Raw genomic sequence first — 8,042 nt, 5'->3', positions numbered from 1 at the left:
TGCTTGGTAATTCACTTTGTTCTGCCTGTTATTACTTGGAACCACTTAAATCCTACTTTTTGTATTTAATAAAATCACTTTTTACTTATTAACTCAGAGTATGTATTAATACCTGGGGGGGGGCAAACAACTGTGCATCTCTCTCTATCAGTGATATAGAGGGCGAACAATTTATGAGTTTACCCTGTATACTCTTTATAAGAGTAAAATGGATTTATTTGGGGTTTGGACCCCATTGGGAGTTGGCATCTGAGTGTTGGAGACAGGAACACTGCTGAAGCTGTTTTCAGTGAAGCCTGAAGTTTTTAGGGGACGTGGTTCAGACCTGGGTCTGCGTTTGCAGCAGGCTAGCGTGTCTGGCTCAAACCAGGCAGGGTACTGAAGTCCAAGCTGGCAGGGGAAACAGGCTCAGGGGTAGTCTCAGCACATCAGTTGGCAGTTCAAAGGGTTTTCTGTGATCCAACCCGTCACAGAAAGGTACCCTCAGATACCGTGGCAATGGGCACCATATAAAGTACCTTGGTGTTGTCAATGGCAATCATCTCACTACAGTCAAAAACCGCTAGTGACCCATGCACTCTGAAAATAAACCTGCCTAGCTTGTCCTTCAACTTCCAGTCCCCGACTGTAGCTAGAGGAACAGTAACTTGAGAGAGGGAAGGGAACAGCCCACCATGATCACCCTCAATAAAGGCAGCCGATTAGTCTCAGGAAGCCACGCCTTAGCTATGTAAACAAACTAGGGGTTGTTCTGGTGGTGGCATAAAATGCTCCATTTACCCTCCATCAGTTCATTGCCAGTTTACAGTCTGCTTGCTTTGTGGGCTGCGGCTAAATGACATTTTGGTTTATTTTTCCTACATAATTGATGCACATGCCCTTGTTATATAATACATTTATATCAGTAAATGTCACTCCTTGTTGATAGAGTTTGAGGTGAAAAGGGTATGATCGTTCTAGCCTGATCTCTTGCATAACATATGTCATAGATATGAAGGAGCACAATTACTGTGCATTACTAAATAGGAGAGAGTCTAAGCCAGGGGTGGGCAAACTTTTTGGCCCGAGGGCTACATCTGGGTGGGGAAATTGTATGCAGGGCCATGAATGCAGGCCTGGGGCAGGGGGTTGGGGAGCGGAAGGGATGGGGAATAGGACAGGGTGCAGTGTGCAGGAAGGGGCTCAGGGCAAGGGGTTGGGGTGCAGGGGGATGCGGGGTGCAGCAGAGGGCTCAGGGCAGAGGGTTGGGGTGCAGCAGGGGGCTCAAGGCAGGGGGTTAGGGGGCTCAGGGCAGAGGATTGGGTTGCAGGGTGCAGGAGCGGTCCGGGATGCAGGCTCTGGCCTGGTGCCGCTTACCTTGAGCCGCTCCGGGGTGGCAGCGGCACACAGCGGGGCTAAGGCAGGCTCCCTGCCTGCCCCGGCCCCGCGCCGCTCCTGGAAATGGCCAGCATGTCCGGCAGTGGCTCCTGGGGACAGTGGGGGGCAGGCGGCTCCGCTGTGCACTGCCCTTGCCTGCGGGTACCACCCCCAAAGCTCCCATTGGCCGTGGCTCCTCGTTCGCGGCCAATGGGAGCTGTGGGGGGGGAGTGCCTGCAGGCAAGGGCAGTGCATGGAGCCCTCTCTCCTCCTCACACCCAGGGGCCACAGGGACGTGGTGCCAGCCACTTCTGGGAGCGGCGTGGGGCCAGGGCAGGCAGGGAGCCTGCCTTAGCCCCGCTGCGCCATGGGGCTCGCAATCCTGCGGGCCAGATTGAAAACCCTGACGGGCTGTAGTTTGCCCTTCTCTGGTCTATGCACACAAGCTTGAATTATATTAGGTCATGTTTTTGGAGCAGAAAGAATGATTCCAAAGATGATGTTTAGTCTTAACAGGAAGTAGGAAGAGTTAAACAGAGCAACCTTTTCCCAACTTACTTTAGATCAGGGATCTCAAACTCAAATCACCACTAGTACATTGGCCCGAGGGCCACCTCACTGAAACCTTTTCAGACAACAATACAAAAGTATAGTCAAAAATGAAAAAAAATGAAGAGTAATATAGTATGCTATTAAAAGTCAATGTATTAACTTTTTAAAAACTATAATGCGAAAAGTCAGTGCTAATTTTGACAGTCATTTCATTTTTGGCCACTTAGCTGGCAGCGTTTTGCATCAACCACAGCATCAATATTAGGTTTGATATCCTGAGACGAAACTAATCTCAGTGTTGCTTGCAAATGTTCATCAGTGAGCCTTGACCTTAACACAAATTTGTTCATCTTCATGGAAGAGAAAAACTGTTCACATATACTTGTGCTTCCAAACATTGCCATTACCCTTGCGGAAGCAGAGAATAACATGGAAAATCTTTCTTGTGAAAGAAACCGGTAGAATTCTGGAATTCCAACATCTGTATACTTCTGCTTCAAAATGGTACCACACTGAAGCTCCACTAACTCCATCTGCATTTCCTCTGCAACATTGTCAATTTCCACAGCAAATGGTGTGGAAAAAAAGTTGAAAATGTGGTTCAAGTGCCCCACCTATTCCCACCCCTTCCCCGCCCCCATTCCAACCCATTCCCCAAAGTCCCCGCTCCAACTCCGCCCCCTCCCTGCCCCTATTCCAACCCCTTCCCCAAATCCCCGCCCCGGCCCTGCCTCCTCCCCTGAGCATGCCACATTCCTGCTCCTCCCCCCCACTCCTGGAGCGAGCAAGCAGCTGTTTGGCAGGGGTTGGGCGGGAAACGCTGAGGGGGGCAAGGAGCGGGGAACACGGCACGCTCACGGGAGAAGGTGGAGGTAGGGCAGGTGGAGAAGGGGAGCTTGGCTGCCGGTGGGTGCAGAGCACCCACTAATTTTTCCCCATGGGTGCTCCAGCACCAGAGCACCCACGGAGTCGGCGCCTATGGTGGGCCAAGGAAATAACTCCGCGGGCCGCATGTGTTTGAGACCCCTGCTTTAGATAGTAGCCAAAGTATGAAAAAGTGAAGTGTTGCCGGCTCTCACCATTTTTATCACACTATTTGGTGTTTTTTCTTGAGCCCCAGCTCCTGGTGGTAAGTGATTATATGAGCTGCTCAGCTCTCATTTAAAAAAGAAGTTTCCAGCCCTCATGGCTGCAGAGAAAAGCTTGATAATCTGACGGCAAAAGACACACTTTATTATTTTTGAAAATCTCATGATTTTCTGAAGCCTAGCTCACAATATCTGAACACTTGGGGTTGCGGTACTGCATTACTTTGGTTATGCAGTAGTTTTAGTAAACGACCCTTCGATTTGGACTGATTAGATTTTAATCTTGGAATATCAATTACCCATTCATTTATCCTTTGTATTCTGGTAGCAGGAAGAGGCCCCATTCAGAACTGGGGGCTGTAACAGGATGTGCTCTGGTCCTTTAAGGGACGCTTGGCTCCAGTCCAGGTTCAGGCATTCTCTGGGATGTGGCCCTCTGATCTGATGGAAGGTATAATCTGATCCATGTGACTGGGGGCTGGGACTATATAAGGCTAGAATCTCACTCAGCCTAGCGAGACTAAGGAGAAGGCAAGAGTTAGAGAGGGGTTCTGCCCTAGAGAGCAGGGGAAGCAAGCCAAGAGGGGCTCTGGAAAAGAGGCTGTAAAGAGGCAGGAAAGCTTTAGGGAAGGGAAAGGTGCTCAAGGCCGTGGAGAATAAGGGGTTGGGGAGGAGACTTAGAGACAGCCAAGACAGAGGACCTGGGAAGGAAGCCACTCAGAGGTGACAGCTGTAGCCAGGGTGGGATGAAGGATTAATAAGCAATTCTAGGTCAGAAAGACTACTGAGGCCAGGAAGGGCTGAAGGACAGTTCTGCTCTTGGACTCGGAGAGCCAGGGCCGGCTCTAGATTTTTTGCCGCCCCAAGCAAAAAAATTTTTGGCTGTCCCCCACGCCAGCCCTGGGCTCTCCCCCCCACTCCCCACAGCTGCCCCAGCCCTGGGCTCTCTTCCCCCCCCCCCCGTGACGACCTCGTTCACCACAGCAACCCCCGTTTACACTTGCAGTGGGGATCAAACCGTTTCTCCTATTTTTATTTCACTTTAGTAAAAATCTCACGCCCCCCCCCATCCCCCGCAACCCCATCTTTAGTGCTCCAAATGCACATGGAAGGCATAGGGACTAACCCTCAAACCTTGTACCCAGAAAGGGATGGGGATCTAGTAAAGAGGGTTCAGGCAGAGGAGCGGGTGTGGGGGTGCTTGGGGACTCTACACTGGCAGAGAAGCGGGGTGTGATGTACTCACAGAGGAGGGTGGAGGAGGAGAAGGGGTATCAGGAGGGTTGCAGGAGAAGAGGTGCAGGGGAAGGGGGAGGTGCGGGAGGAGAGGGCTGGGGAAGGGTACAAGGGGAGAGGTGCGGATGAAGGGAGAGTACAAGGTGAAGGGGTGCGGCGAAGGAGTGATGGGGGGAGGTACAAGTGAAGAGGCTGCGAGGGGGATGGGGGGTGCAAGGGCTGAGAGGGGCAGGCGCTGACAGCTGCTTCCCCCGCCCCATGCAGGCAGAGCTGAGAGGACGGACACTGACCCCCAGGTGCCCAAGCCGCAGGGGTCCCCCGGCGGGGCAGTATCCCCCACTGCCCCGCTCGGAGCCGGGCTCTGCCTCTCCCCGCCCCTGGCGCTGTGGGGGCCTGGGGCAAGCAGCGCGGGGCTGAGGCGGGGGAGGTGCGCGGCGGGCTGGGTCTGGGGGCAGGAGGGGGCAGCTCCCTGGCAGCTCGGGCTGCCCAGCCACTTGCCCCATCAGCGCGTGAGCCGGGATCCGCGCCCCCTGCCCAGCCCAGCGGCGCCCTGCACAACCCACTCGGGCGGGGAAACGCCGCGCTGCCCTGGGGAGACTCAGAGCAGCAGCGGTGGCGGCAGCAGGATCCCTCCTCCCTCCCTGCATCCCGGGCCCCGCTTCCCTCCCTCCCCGGCTCCTCACACACTCCGGGAGCCCCTCTCGCCGCCGCAGCCTGGGCTCGGCTCCAGGGGACGATGCTCTGGCTCTCCAGCGGCAGGGCTTTGGCCAGGGCCGCCTCCCGGCTTTTTGCTGCCCCAAGCAAAAAAAAAAAAAAAAAAAAAGGTGTGTGTGTGGGGGGGGGGGGGGGCAGAGTGCCGCCCCTTGGAAAGTGCCGCCCCAAGCACATGCTTGGAGCACTGATGCCTAGAGCCGGCCCTGCGGAGAGCCAAGCTACCCGACCAGTAGGAAAACCAATAGGAAAACAGAGGTATGAATTACCCAACTGGCAGGGGGCATCTTCAGAGCAGAGTGAAAACTGAGGCAGAGATGCGTGACCTGCTCCTGGAAACTGCTCCTGTGCTGGTGGCTGTCCATACCCAGAAACAGATGCCCCTGCCCCTAAGCCCTTAGTTGTTTCTCTTACCACCCAAAAGCATTGCATACATCTCTGTCCCTAGAGAGGGAAAGTCACCTATGGCCCTGGTGGAGGTTTGCGGTTGGTGTTATGAATCTCATCTCGTCATTAGCCCTGCTGCTCCTCAAGACCACAGTCATTGGTATGAAAATACCCTGGCTACATTAAAGGCCCCATCCTGCAACCCTTACTCCCACAATTAACAGGTTGTCTTAAGTGGGAGCATTCATACCCAGAGAGAGAGAGAGAGGTAGGTGTGTGTGTGTGTGTGTGTGTGTGTGTGTGTGTGTGTGTGTGTGTGTGTGTGTGTGTGTGTGTGTGTGTGTTACACTTTATATACATAAGGCTCAAACCGAATGAGAACCCCCGTGTGCTAGGCACTGGACAAACACAGTGAGAGTGTCACTGCCGTGAAGAGTTCATAAAATCAAGAGGCAGGACTGACCGACAGTAGACGAGGAACTGAGGCACAGAGATTAAGTGATCTGCCTAAAGTACAAGACGCCTGGTAGCAGAGTCAGGATTTGAACCCAGATCTGAGCTCCAGTCTAGAGCTTTCGCTACAAGACCATCTTTCTTCTCTAAGGCTACAGGATCAAGGCCTCCTCTGAGTAAGACAGTTTCCTGCTAATGCAAAAACAGTCAAAAAGATCTTAGAAATATACAGGCATCTGGCGAAATCCAGAGGAAAACCCCAGACCTCTAACTCCGAACATAGTGTGTCCTTCCAACCTGTAGAATAGCTTAACAGCTGCTGATTCTTGTTGGCTACATCCACCCTCTCAAACTATTTAACCTGGATTTTTTTTTTTTCAGAGATACACCGTTAACTATTTCAGCACAGTCTGGAAGCTGTGATTTGGGCCAGTCCGGCTGCGAGGAGCCGCAAAACTGTGATAAAAGCAGTTGCCATAACAGCGTTCCCATAGTGACATTCCAGGGACTGAAGCTGGCTCGCACACTCGGGACAGCTGGAAGCTCTTACATAAAAATGCCGTGAGAAAGTATTTTTCAGTTTCTAGGCTCTCAATACGGTGCCATTCCATAAACTGCAAGGGACTCAAGTTATTCTGTCACGGGATCCGTTTGACTGGGAGGGCCGTATTTTTGGGGCTGTCAGCAAGGAGACATTGCTTAAATTACATTCCTGCTGAAATCAGATTAGACTAAAGCAACATTCACATACAAAACCCAGGTCCCTCCAGGAGGAACATCCCCATTTAAACTATTAGCCGCTGCAACATTAAAACAATCCTGGTAATTCCTGAATGGGACGGGAGAGCTAGCTAATGGTGTTCTAAATCCCTAAGGGAATCTGGTTCCCACTAATGCAAATATCATCATTCTGCCTTAAATCATTCCAGGGCTATTTACTTACTGTACCTTTCCAGGCAAAGTACAGTTCTTTTCAATCAGGGACTGTAATGTTCCTACATTATTTAGAGAGTTCAAAACTAAGGTCAAGCTAAAGAGGTAGGAACAGATCAACAAACCATTTGGGAGGATAAAGTTGTGGTGTTATAAATATTTCCTGTTGCACTAAACCCTCTCCAGGGGCGCTGTGTGTGTGTGTGTGTACACACAAAACCCACCGGGCTCGGTTATTAACCAGGCTTCCTAGTGTGCTCTCTTGACAACTGCCCAACTCCTCCCCACAAAACCCAGTCCGTTCTCTAAAGCCCTTTCCCTAAGCTCTTTTCACTGGCTCTTGCTTTTATTGCTTCTAAACCCTCCAAGCTCTCTGTGTTTTCTCTTGGGTTCCCATACTTCAACTGAAGAATTACTCCGACCAAAGATGCACTTAAAACTCCAGAGACTACAGAAGGGCCAGGAGATTCCTCCAGAGGCTCTGCTAAGTTTTCCGAAAGCAGAACTAGATACAAAGGACCAGTGCCTCACAGCACAATGAATTTGGAGGAAAAAACCTGTTTTCTTACACCACATTTCCCTTGCCCCCTTCACAGTGAGGATCAGGACTCAAATAAGCACCAACCTGCTAAATGAAACTCAGTCGTACTTCAAGAGTTTGTAAGGGATGGATTCTGAATGATTCAGATTCTTAGCACCATGGAGTCTGAGCACATACAAGTCCACATCATAAAAATGTCACTGTTCAGAAGATCTGATGGCTGATGGGACTGGTAATGGGGAAAAAAGCCTCTCTCATTGCTAAAATCAGTTTGAACCCAGCCCAGGTCAGCAGCGACTAAAAGCTGTCACCATGTCAAGGCTTTCTGGTGGCCTGTGTTGTGTGGGAGTGATCTAACTCCAGTTCCTACTGGGACAATTGTCCTTTACCACAAAAACCGCTCCCATCACTGGCAGTAATCAGCATCCTCTGCAGAGAGGTCAAGGATTTAAATAAGCAAGAAAAGCGAGCGACCCTCCAAACCCTGGAAATGTCTCTCCAGGACAGGGCTAAGGCACATTGGAAGGACAGCCTGGCTGCTGAGCACGGAGGAATCACTATTGCTTCGACTTCAACAAGCATTCAATATTCCACTGTCTCTGTAGTACAGGTAAATGAGGGAGCATCATTCCCACTCCTCCCTACTCAGGGTGCATGATAGCAAAGCTCGGCGCCTGCTTGAAATACTGTACCTGGCCATGGGAGGTCTTGTTTCCACCACTAATTATTCTAACGGCAATGTCCAGCAGGCTGCAATCTTCTCCAGATGTGTAAAACAGAACTTG

Source organism: Emys orbicularis, chromosome 1 (genome assembly GCF_028017835.1).
Source record: "Emys orbicularis isolate rEmyOrb1 chromosome 1, rEmyOrb1.hap1, whole genome shotgun sequence".
Classification (NCBI taxonomy): Eukaryota; Metazoa; Chordata; order Testudines; family Emydidae; genus Emys; species Emys orbicularis.
The sequence above is the reverse complement of the archived record's forward strand: the minus strand, read 5'-3'. Positions refer to the sequence as shown.